The sequence below is a fragment of the Zootoca vivipara genome, chromosome Z2 (genome assembly GCF_965207765.1).
Source record: "Zootoca vivipara chromosome Z2, rZooViv2.hap1.1, whole genome shotgun sequence".
NCBI classification, from domain to species: Eukaryota; Metazoa; Chordata; class Lepidosauria; order Squamata; family Lacertidae; genus Zootoca; species Zootoca vivipara.
In genome coordinates, this window is record NC_142585.1 from 3,167,716 (window position 1) to 3,181,107 (window position 13,392).

The window sequence follows — 13,392 nt, forward strand, 5'->3', positions numbered from 1 at the left end:
GCCACTTATGGTGGGTGGCCACATCCTGACAGCTTTTAGGAGCCACAGGTGAGAGCTGAGTGCAGGGTGGGGACCAAAGGTGACAAACAACCCATGAAGGAAATGTCCCCCACCAGAGGTACTAAAAAGGTAAAGGGGCCCCTGACCATTAGGTCCAGTCATGACCGACTCTGGGGTTGCGCTCTCATCTCGCATTATTGGCCGAGGGAGCCGGCGTATAGCTTCCAGGTCATGTGGCCAGCATGACAAAGCCGCTTCTGGCAAACCAGAGCAGCACATGGAGACGCCGTTTACCTTCCCGCTGTAGCGGTTCCTATTTATCTACTTGCATTTTGACGTGCTTTTGAACTGCTAGGTTGGCAGGAGCTGGGACCAAGCAACGGGAGCTCACCCCGTCGCAGGGATTCGAACCGCCGACCTTCTGATCAGCAAGCCCTAGGCTCAGTGGTTTAACCACAGCGTCACCTGGGTCCCTCTCTCCATCTCATACTCCCTCAAGAAAGGTTAAAAGGTATCTCATTTAAGATTCTCAGACTTGCTTGCTTTTACTCATTCTGCACCAAATAAAAAAATTCCTTCCAGTAGCACCTTAGAGACCAACTAAGTTTGTCATTGGTATGAGCTTTCGTGTGCATGCACACTTCTTCAGATATTTCTTCTTCTGCACTGTTTGACTTCTGCTGACTGTGGAGGAATGACAAAGAAATAACCAGTGCACTGACTCAACTTACCCTGCAACTGCTGGAGGATGGAGTTGACCTGTATTTAGAACTCCCTAAGCAACATAGGCTCCTGCCTCCTCTCTCCTCTGTTCCCTTTGAATTTAAACCCAGGCCAAAAATGAAAAGCCCTATAGTCAAACTCTGTATCTTTAGTTTTCCCTGGCTTTGGAAAGGCTTCAGTCATTTTGTCATGTTTACTGGAAGCTAACTTACGCAAGCTTGACAAATTATTGCACAACAGTGTGACAAGCAGCCAGAGAGGGAAGTGCTGAGGGGATCCTGCCCCTTTTCTCCTTTGACTGGGCATGGGGGCCTGAGAATTGCTTCTTGTGAGCATGGATGATTTCCTGTTTAATATGGGCATGATAAGGTGTCACATCTTCAGGGGGAGAAAGTGGGAGAGAACATGGAAAGGAAGGAACAAGTTCTTTGTTTTGCTTGAGCTATACTGAGTGAGGATTAAGACACAGCAGACACATACCGGTATAAGATTTCCAAAAATGCTGTCAATTGTTTCAGCAACACCCCCATCCCACCCCAGCCAGATCATTTGTACTTCAGCTTTTGGCAAAGCTTCCTTCACTTTACGTGAACAATGCTTTGTAAAGGACATACTCCTCCTTATGAACAGCTTGAAATTGAGGGCAGGGGACAAAAGTTAGTTAGTTAATTTATTGTTACAGTTCTCGGCCAGCACACACATTTATACATCAAACAATCCAAAATACAATCTAAAATATATGCAATAAATATAAACTTTAACCTTTGTAAAAATTGTTAGATAACAAAAGATATCACTACAGTGGTACCTCGCTAGACGAATGCCTCACAAGACAAAAAACTCGCAAAACGAAAGCGTTTTGCGATTTCAATGGAGACTCGCAAGACGAAGTTTCCTATGGCAAGCTCCGCAAGATGAATTTTTTTCATCCCATAGGGTGCCTCGCAAGACAAAAAAAAATGCCGTCTTACGAGGCACCCTATGGGAAACCGCACTTCAATGCGTTCCTATGGGAGCCGCTTTGCAAAACGAATTTTTCGCTATACGAAGCAACTCTCGGGATGAATTAAATTCGTCTGGCGAGGCACCACTGTACTTGGGAGGGTGCATATATAAATAATATATCTAAACTTTCACCATTATAAATTATTAGATAAAAGCAGGTATCACAACTTGGGAGGGATCTAATAGTGGCACTGGAGCATCTTTAGCTCTGTCCTGTAATTTTATGAGCACTACTAACTAGGTCAGCCCGAATTTTTATGGCTCTAGCACAGAACTTGACTGCCCTTGCTGTCACATTGGAGTTAGCATCTGAAAGGAGCCACTCTCTATAGAAATTGTCCAGGAAGCTTAGCCAGCATCGTGTGGATGAGCTTGCCTCGCACCTCCTTGTAGAAGCTGCATCGCAGGAGTATGTGGCCAATAGTTTCCACTTCCCCAGATCCACACGGGCAACATCTCTCACACATTGGGGTCCATTTGTACTTCCCTTGAAGAACTGCTGAGGGCATTATGCGATATTTGGCTAATGTGAAAGCTCTTCTATGAGATGGTATTTCCAAATGGCAAAGATATGCAGCAGAGCAGGGTGAGTACAGTGGGACCTCTACTTATGAATTTAATGCGTTCTGAACGCACATTCGTAAGTCGAAAAAAATTGTAAGTTGGTTCCCATAGGAATGCATTGGGAGAAAGCAACCCTATCTAAAAATTTGTAAGTAGAAAAAATCCTATCTAAACCGCATCCAAGATGGCGGACGGAGCTCCGTTCGTAAGTAGAAACATTCGTAAGTAGAAACATTAGTAAGTAGAGGTACCACTGTATATCTTTTCCTCCTGCATGAGAAAGTGGGGTACTTTACTCAAATCCTTCTGCCTTTCTATATCTGCTATCCTCCATTTAACAATGATCTTTGCTGAGTTGAGGTCCCGTGATATCAGGCAAGCTGGATGAAGACCTATATACTTTGCATCTTATTTACTATGGCCTTACTCCAAAGAGATTGATTGTTATCTTTTGATAACAGCAAGGTTAGGCCCTGTGGGTTCAAGTTTAGTTTGAACCATAAATTGCAAGTCTGCATCAGTATAGCATCTAGATCAAGGGAAGTAATAGTACCACTGTATTCTGCTCTGGTCAGACCTCACCTGGAGTACTGTGTCCAGTTCTGGGCATCACAGTTCAAGAAGGATACTGACAAGCTGGAACGTGTCCAGAAGAGGGCAACGAAAATGGTCAAAGGCCTGGAAATAATGCCTTATGAGGAACGGCTTAGGGAGCTGGGCATGTTTAGCCTGGAGAAGAGAAGGTTAAGGGGTGGTGCTCGCTTCGGCAGCACATATACTAAAATTGAGAAGGTTAAGGGGTGATATGATAGCCATGCTCAAATATATTAAAGGATGTCATATGGAAGAGGGTGAAAGGTTGTTTTCTGCTGCTCCAGAGAAGCGGACATGGAGCAATGGATTAAAGCTACAAGAATGACCTAAACATTAGGAAGAACTTCCTGACAGTAAGAGCTGTTCGGCAATGGAATTTGCTGCCAAGGAGTGTGGTGGAGTCTCCTTCTTTGGAGGTCTTTAAGCAGAGGCTTGACAGCCATCTGTCAGGAATGCTTTGATGGTGTTTCCTGCTTGGCAGGGGGTTGGACTGGATGGCCCTTGTGGTCTCTTCCAACTCTATGTTCTATGAAGTTGTTCAGAGCTCTCCTGAACTGGCAGCCCTGCCTTCCCTTGCCAGTCTCTGCATAGTGGCCATTGTTTCACAATATGTTTGGGGGCTTGGCAGAGAAAGCAGTTCCCGCCTTTTCCCTCCTTCTTCCTGGGTGCCGCTGCGTTTGATAATTCCCCCGCGCGTGTCGCACCATGTTCCATTGGTTGGGGGGGTATGCGTTGGGCTTCCGCTTGCAGTCCTCCAATTCCCCCTCCAGCTTCTCCACTGCACGCTGCGCATTGTGCGCCTCTCTCTGCGTGATTTGGGCTGCCACGTCTGCCGCTTGCAATAACTCTTGTGTCTCCTTATCCATCTCCAAAGTAGCTGCAATGATTGCTGTATTGCTGTCAGAGGGTCAATGTGGCTAAGAGTAACTCCGCTTGAGTCCAGTTTGTCTTTAAAGACCTTTATTGTGCAAAGTATTTACAATGCACAGCCAGCTTAAAACATGACCTCTCATTCCGAATCAGAATCTGGCAATGGTGTACGTCCGTTCCTACGCCAGCAAAGTAGTCGGGGCACCCCAAAACGCCTCCCCCTTGACCTGCGTCACGGTGCTCTCCTTAACTCTTGCGCCCTCTCAGCCTCCTCCCTGTCCAGGTGATGGACGGGCTCTCCAGCATCCTTGAGCCTTTGCCTACATCTCTCCACCCCTGAGCCTTCCCATCGTTCCGCACGCTGGCTTCTCTCTTCCTCCAAGTCTTTCCCCTCCCCCCTGGCTGCTTTAGACCCAGTGCTGTTCCCTGTGCTTGGTGAGGGGGACGTTAGGATGATGGGGGCTCGCTCCCTGTAGGGAGTCACCCTTGCAGGTATCTATGACAACTCCCACCGGGTCGACTGGGGCTGCACTTCTCGGGGGCATAGCAGGTAAGTTTAAGGTGATTTGGTTTATATGCCCTGCTGAGTCTTCAATCAGCTCCGGACTGACTTTTGACACTGAAGCTTCTTCCTCTTGTCTTTGTTGCAGTGTCAGAGATGATGATAAACGTGGGTGTGCTGATGGAGCTTGGCATAAAGGGGTTGATAATGCATCGGCTCTTTGAGGGTCAATAGTATAGGAGGACTCCAGTTCCAGCATGGAGGTGTAGCGATTTATTGGAGTGGGTGATATTTTGAGCTTCGCTCATCAGCACATTAGTCAAGGGAGGCACATGTAGGTCTATTAATGGCAAATATATATGTCCAGCTTGTAAAGAGGGGCAGGGAACTGCTTCCTGATAGGATGCCCTGCCACCCGTCAAAAGAGCCACATTTTTTAACAGAGGGCTTTGGGGGGCTGGCTCTTCCACGTCCATGGGACTAGGCTCAGGTGGGTTTGGATTATTGATGATCATGGAAGCTGTGTTGTATCGGATGCGCTAAAGCTGTTATTTGAGTGAGTCCAGCCTGTTATTTCCTGTTGTTCAGTCGCTGGTAACTCACCAAAAGAAGCGATAAGCTCTCTTTCCTCTGGTGGTGTCAGGTGGTAATCAGCACAGTTGTGTTTCTTTAATGCAGAGGTAGGAGTGTTATGAGTCAGACATTGATACGGGGCGTGAGCGTCTAAAATAGATGGTTTGGCATTCCGTGTTGCATCAGGGCTAACTGGCAGGGGAGCCTCTCTGGAAGATCCACCAGTTAGGAGGGGTTTGATCTTGGTATCAGTAAAGACTCTCGTGGGAATGATGCCTCGACTAGCCAAGAATGCTTTCCGCCTGACGGTGATAAAGGGAATTCTTGGGGATTGAAAGACGGGTATCACTTTCTGCGGTCTGGACTGCTGATTTAAAGGGAGCACTGCATTGAGGTCAATTTGTGATATCTCAATATTTAGGAGCTCACTTAAGTACTCTTTAACCCCACGCAAGGTGAGTCACCTTGTGGACCCGTCCCGGATAATAAGTCATATTTTCCTTGGTTGCAAAATTAGAGACTGGTGGTTCAGTAGAGGGTTTGACTTACATTTGCAATTGTAAGTACCTTTGTTAATTGGGGAGATATTTCGCTGCTTCATTGAGTCACCTACTGCCACGGCTTGAGCTACCTGCAACAATGGTATGTCAAATTTTTGATGGAGTTTATATAACTGTGAGGATAGCCCATCGATCCTTTTGAATATACAATGGAGGGTTCTAATTATTAGATGGAGCTGTTCGCATCTTGTACCGTCCTCCAATTCAGTTTCTAACACCTCCTTCAAAGAGGGTCCACCATCCCCAATAATATTTTCATTAGCATTTGTAATCTGTGGTGTGTTCAGTTCCTCCATTATTGGTGATGTTTCGAGGGCACTTAGAGGATTGAAGCAATTTTGGGTTTCCACCATGTAGCTACATTCCACGTCCACGAGGTGACCCCCATCATTAGCAGAGAGTGTGTCAGTCTTTAATTGCTTGGGTCTTGGGGAAGATAATGCCTCATCAGAGTCTCTTAGGCGTTTACCATGCCCCATAATTAAAACGAAAAATATCTTAAAAACAATACTTAAAAAATGTCTTAGCAGTGTTACTGCTGCTTATAGGAGATTCAAAGTATAAAATTGGTTATAAAAAGTCAGGGGGAGGGTCTAGGTTGCATACATATAACTTGCCTTAGCACGGGGGTGGGGGGAGGGAATTCAACGTTTTCTCTTTCTATGTGACTTTTCCACAGCTGAGGGGAATTAGTCTAGGGCTCAGGAAAGGGCCTGTGACTGATCTTCTGCCTCCTCACGGCCCGGTCTATCCTCTCACCTTTCCCCTCTCCTCCTCTTCCTCAACAATGGTGGTGGCAGCGATTAGCAGTATAGAGAAGATGTGTCTTACTACAGCAGATTCTTGTCTTGGCTCTCTCATCGGTGTCTCAATCCTCCAAGTGTAATATCGCAGCCAGCTGGTAAATGCAGTCAGAAACAGGGAGGCTGGGCTTTCATGCCAGCATAGGAGAGCCCGCAGCTCCCAGCTTCGACTCCCCCTGACCTTGGCCGGCCGGCTAATCCAAATCAGGATGAATGCTTAATAAACAGGTTATCTGGAAACAGTGTGTGTGTGTGTGTGTGTGTGTGTGCGTGTGTGTGTGTGTGCGTGTAGGAGAGGGAGAGAGAATATCACCCAAAGAAAGAGCTTCCATAGCTCTCTCCCAAAGCAGGTTGGCACGAGCTGCTTTTTCAGTGTTATGGGAAAATATGCAAAACTGGCAGGCAGCACTACTCATCTGATCTTTCTGTTTCCATCTTTCTTGAATGTTGCAGAAGCAGGTCAGACAACCCTCCTCTCCTGTCCCAACACAGAGATGTAGTCAGTGCTTTTTTTCTTTAAAAAAATGTCTAGTGGTACTCTCTTTTTGACTCAAGAAAATCACCATTTTATAGTTCAAATCAGGAAAAATAATTACAGTAAATGGACAAAATTACAAAGATTCACAAAATGTTTAGGGGTATGCGTACCCCTGCATACCCCCAGAAAAAAAGCACTGGGTGTAGTAATGCAAAAGAATGGTGATGATTCTCATGATGATTTGCTGCATTTCACATAGCTGATTATATATGCAGACACTACCTGGGGAAAACAACAACTCATACACACCTTTGCTTTAAGCATTTTACTGTATTGGCCCGAATATAAGCCACACCTGAATATAAACCCCAGCTTTAAAATTGGAGGGAAGGGGGAGAAAAAAGAAATAAATACCCAAATATAAGCCACTCCATTTCTTGCTGCTTCTGGCTGCATACGGGGGGGGGGGAGCCACTCTGTATTGCCGGTGGCCTTTCCCCTTCCTCGCTCTCACCCTTCTCAGCTTGGGGGAGAGGACTGCCGCGCTCCTGGCACTGTTTGCCCCACGCTCCTGGCTACACACCATAAGGTTGCGAAAATAAGCCGCACTTTAACTTTTCACGGTCAGAATTTGGGAGGAAAGTGAGGCTTATATTCATGCCAATACGGTAAATCATTCACATGGGGTACATCCTTTCACCTCCCACCCCCCCAAAAAGACATCACTCCTGCTTCAACCAGCTCCTGCCAAAATGCCCAGCCCAATGGCCAGGGATCATCATGATAGTCCAACATCATCTGGAGGCCACAGGTTTGCATCCCCAACTTAAACAGAGCTACAGTCTAGATACAGAAGATTATTCGCAGGTGAACCCTAAGTTCAGGTGCCAACTATTGATGGACCATGGACACAGCTAGACCGGTAAAGAAAAAGTGATTTGTATGTGTTGTATGTGCAATATAACATTGTGCCACCAGATGGCGACGTGGAGTCCCATTTTTCTTTACCTGTTTTCCCTGTTTAAATTTACAGTACAACGCTTTAAACTGAAATGCTAGAAGCATATAAACCACTTTTTCTTTACTGGTCTAGCTTAGTCCTAAATCCAGCCAAGGCTTCCCCAGCTCTCAGATCTTAGACTTCTTTATTCTTAAACTGAATTTAGGTCAGACCACCCCTTCCAAACAGAGGCCTGTCCTCTGTAAAACAGGATACCTGGCCTCACCAGGCTTCATTTTTAGTCCATCCTTATAATCATTTTCTCAGGGTAGATTAAATAGGTACTTTTTTCATAGAAAAGTCAGCAAGGTGCCTTTATGCAAATGCCCTGAGCTTTGTATAAAGGTTGCTTGTGGCTCTTTTTTCTTTCTTTTTGTTCCAATGGTGATTATTCAAATAAAGGTGGGGAAGAACTGCACTTCCTGGTAGAAATGAATCAGTTCCTTTTTCTCCCCCCAAAGTTGGCTTTTATTTTAGAGCAACAAAAATGTACAAAACACCCTTTTAAAAGCATGCAAAGATGGGGTAATTTTGGTGGTGTTAAGGGCATCTGGATTTTTGGCTGTACCTATTGATGTGGTTAGACTCTTACCTAAGTTCTAAAAAGAGATTAGATACTGCGAAGAAGCTACCCGCTAACCCACATTTACGTGGAAATTAGTAGGCTCCCCAGATATTATCACAACCACCAACACACCACAGAGTCTGTAAGAGATGTTAATCATGAACAACGAAGTGGGCACAAAAAGGCAACACTCTAAGAGAGAGGGGAATAGGAACAACACCTGAGGCATAGCTGCCAAGTTATCCCTTTTTTAAGGGAAATTCCCTTATGCTGAATAGGCTTCCTCGTGAGAAAAGGGAAAACTTGGCAGCTATGACCTGAGGTAAAAAGAATCTTAGAAAACTTGTCACCATTGTCCAGTGGCTCCATTAAAATAATAGCAATTGTGAATGTTAGTAAGGCTAGAGTCAGAGTTCTAGGCACACTGATACACAGAGGTAAAGGCTCCTTGGTTTCAAGTGCACTGCAACAATGCTAATTTACTGACTTAAAGAAAAACAAAATCATTGTACTGTCTTTCTAACAATATTACCTGAAGCAATTCGTGATGATAAGCCACACACACACACACCCCAAATATCTAAAATACAAAATAAACTCCACTTTCATAGAACACTGAAAAATAAATGATCATTAAATATAGAGAATATGTGGTTTGGACCTAAATTAGTCATATCCACTCATTTGGATGCTTGTACTGTACTTTGATTATGACTAATCCCACAGTCATGGCTATTTTTTTAGAAAGAGGTGCCAGAACTCATCATGAACACCTCCTTTGTTCTCTTAGAATGGCAATGACATCCACCTTGCTTCCTTGACCATTAAAGATGATTTACAAACAACATGGAAAGGAGCAGTGGAAAATATAATAACAACTTTAGGTTTTAATCCACAGATCTTACTTGCCATGGGTTATGAAGAAACAAAAAAACAACATTAAACAGTGAGTGGTGTACAAAACACCCTTTTAAAAGCATGCAAAGATGGGGTAATTTTGGTGGTGTTAAGGGCATCTGGATTTTTGGCTGTACCTATTGATGTGGTTAGACTCTTACCTAAGTTCTAAAAAGAGATTAGATACTGCGAAGAAGCTACCCGCTAACCCACATTTACGTGGAAATTAGTAGGCTCCCCAGATATTATCACAACCACCAACACACCACAGAGTCTGTAAGAGATGTTAATCATGAACAACGAAGTGGGCACAAAAAGGCAACACTCTAAGAGAGAGGGGAATAGGAACAACACCTGAGGCATAGCTGCCAAGTTATCCCTTTTTTAAGGGAAATTCCCTTATGCTGAATAGGCTTCCTCGTGAGAAAAGGGAAAACTTGGCAGCTATGACCTGAGGTAAAAAGAATCTTAGAAAACTTGTCACCATTGTCCAGTGGCTCCATTAAAATAATAGCAATTGTGAATGTTAGTAAGGCTAGAGTCAGAGTTCTAGGCACACTGATACACAGAGGTAAAGGCTCCTTGGTTTCAAGTGCACTGCAACAATGCTAATTTACTGACTTAAAGAAAAACAAAATCATTGTACTGTCTTTCTAACAATATTACCTGAAGCAATTCGTGATGATAAGCCACACACACACACACCCCAAATATCTAAAATACAAAATAAACTCCACTTTCATAGAACACTGAAAAATAAATGATCATTAAATATAGAGAATATGTGGTTTGGACCTAAATTAGTCATATCCACTCATTTGGATGCTTGTACTGTACTTTGATTATGACTAATCCCACAGTCATGGCTATTTTTTTAGAAAGAGGTGCCAGAACTCATCATGAACACCTCCTTTGTTCTCTTAGAATGGCAATGACATCCACCTTGCTTCCTTGACCATTAAAGATGATTTACAAACAACATGGAAAGGAGCAGTGGAAAATATAATAACAACTTTAGGTTTTAATCCACAGATCTTACTTGCCATGGGTTATGAAGAAACAAAAAAACAACATTAAACAGTGAGTGGTGGATACAGAATGACAGGTAGACCTAGCCAGATCCCCAAAATTCCTACATAGTGAAACTAGAAGATACTTGACTGCCCAAATGCCATACATAGCCAATCTTGAAATACCAAAACAGCGAAGGGCTTTTACCCTGGCCCGCTATCAGACTCTCCCTTCAGCGATTCAAGAAGGCCTCTATAGGAAGATACCTTATGTTGTGTATTGAGTCAAATGATTTTATATCTGTATTACTATTGTCTGTATTTGCATTAGGGTAAAGTAACTGCCTTTTGGTTCCAGAAGGTACAGCTACTATTGGTTCATTTAAGCTGCTGTATTTGGATCCCCTGTCTTATTGGTTTCCTCCAAAAGGCAGCACTGTGATTGCCTGATATTGCTCCCTCCAAAATGTATCCCAAAATGTATCCCTTTCTAGCTAGTCCCCGATCCCTATAAATGTAGCTTTCCATGTTGTGTGGAAATCGATGCACTGAGTCAATTGCCCCTTCCTGATGGGAGCGATGGGGATCCTGCTCCGGCAAGCAAATTATGATGCAATAAACGCTTTCGGGGGGGGGGCTGTAATGGCTACTGATATAGCTGAGAAAACGAGGAAAGATGCTGTTCTCTCCCGTGTGCTCACTTTGGTGGGGAGGGGGTGGCCAAGTGGGTACGAACATGCAAGGCATGCCAAGAGGTGCGGCCAGAAGTGGCCAGAGCACCAGTCCACTGGTGGGAGCAGTCCAGGACTCCCTGGAGCCGGCTGCACTTAGATTTTGCTGGGCCATTCCAAGAGAAGGTCTTTTTGGTTATTGTCGATGCATATTCCAAATGCTTAGAAGTGGCGATGGTCCCTAGCATGGCATCAGCCGCCGTAATCAAGGTGTTGAGGCAGCTGTTTGCAACCCACGGGTTACCTGAGACCATCGTATCAGATAATGGGGCAGCTTTTGTATCCCAAGAATTCAGGGCATTATTGGCTGATAACTTCATAGGAGGGGTCACAACCATGCCCTTTCACCCATCCTCCAATAGGCAGGCTGAGCGCATGGTAAGAACAGCCAAAGAATCCATTGCACGCTTAATGGAGGGTAACTGGTCAGCTTGCATCGCATGAATGTTATTTTTGCAGCATGCAACGCCATGTACTGCAACGGGCAAGTCGCCAGCCGAGCTGCTCCTAGGTAGAAGGCTGGTAATGGTGCTGGATTATGTCCACCCAAATAAAATGCCAAACCATAATTCAAGAGCAACCCCCCAGGCTGAGACTGACACAACAAGGTATCTCGCCCCTGAAGATCTGGTCTGGGTGAGGAACTATTCACGAGGTCCGCGGTGGGTGGCCGGTGTGATCACCCGGGCTAGTGGACCTGTGTCCTATTATGTGACCTTGGAAAATGGGCAAGTTTGGAAGAGACATATAGATCAGCTGAGGCGCCGGGCACGCAGCAGGGTGGAGTCAGATGCGGATAATTCATCCCCGGCTAACGACGCACAGCTGCGAGACCAGAGTGGAAATGGCTCAGAGGTGCAGTTACCAGGGGCTTCAGCAAATGAACCAGGGTCCGCTAGTCCTCATGATGATGAGGTACAGGTAGTGGACCCTGAGCTGTCTGGGACTCCATCCGTTCCTGATGAAACAGCTATAGCAGCCGCTCCACCGCAGGTAACACCCAATCCAGTACCTGCGACACCTGTTGTCAGGAGATCAAGTAGAAGTCGTAGGACCCCACAGTACCTGAGGGATTATGTCTGCTGCGCTCACTAGGGGGCAGGAGGAGGTGTGTTGTGTATTGAGTCAAAGGATTTTATATCTGTACTAGCTGGCCCGGCCATGCATTGCTGTGGTTCTTTCCTATGATTCCCCCCACTGTCCGGACACATGACTTATCCTGTCCCCTCCTCCCCCCACCCCTGGTTCATCCCTGTGATGGGCCCCACCCTGTCCCGACCCATGAGCTATCGAGCCCCCTTTCCCCCCACCCTCGCGGCCCATCCATGTGACTGGCCCCACTCTGTCCTGACCCATGAGCTATCGAGTCCCCTTTCCCCCCCCACCCCTCCGGCACATCCCTGTGACTGGCCCCACTCTGTCCTGACCCATGAGCTATTGAGCCCCCTCCTCCCCCCATCCCCGTCTGAGCCCTCTGTTATCTCTGAGGAGTGTTGGCCCCTCCCCCTGTTTCTCCATACCTTGGCCCCCACCCTTGGAGAATGAACTGTCAGCTTCTGGGTTATGTTTCCCAGCATGCACTTTTGTCTGAGCCCTCTGTTGTCCCCGGGCTCCCTCCCCCCTGTATTTCCATACTTGGGCCCCCACCCTTGGAGAAGGAACTGTCAGTTTCTGGGTTCTATTTTCCCAGTATTTACTTTTGTCTGAGCCCTCTGTTGTCCCCAGGGACTGTTGTCACCCTCCCCCCTGTATCTCCATACATTGGCTACTGCACACGCATCATGAACATTTATATATATAGATAGATAGATGTTGTTGTTTTTTAAATAAGAACACGAGAAGCAGAAGTTATTATTGTTTATTTTTATTTTTGGGGTTGTCATTTATTTTGGTGGGTATTGTATGATTTGGGCATTGTTGTGTGTTTTGTGTTTTGTTTGTTTGTTTGTTTGTTTTGGTTATTTGGATTTTCTAATTTTGAAGTAGGTGTTTTGAATGTAGGATGTGGTGCTGTTTTGAGGACTTAAACTGGGGAGAGAAAGTGCATGGTTGTTTTTTTTAAAGACGCAGAGGCTGGCAATCAGTCATAGTATAAAGCCTAGGTTAAAAGGGGCGTGACTGCCCTTACTTAAAATGGCCCCCGTAGCCTCGCATGTGACACAACGCCCACTAAATTAAAAAGCAAAAACCCCTCGCCGTGCCCCCAAGTGCGTTTTAGGGGAAATGATGAATGACTGCCTAATGCTGCCAGGCATTTATTAATGCAGCCGCCAGGAGAGGCTTTGGGCTTGGGCTTTGCTGGTGGAATGGCCATTTTGGCGGTCGGCCTACTCATTTTTCCCTGCCCCCCCCACTGCTTTGGCTGACTCAGGGTCCTCCCCCCCCCCATGGCTATGTGTTTCCCCCCTCCCTTTGTTGTGCCTCATCCCTGTGCCCCCCCCCTATTCTGTTTGTTTTTCCCTGCTTGGCAATGCTGTGGCCTATTAAAAAAGCAGGGCCTTGTTGCTGCAAAAGGAC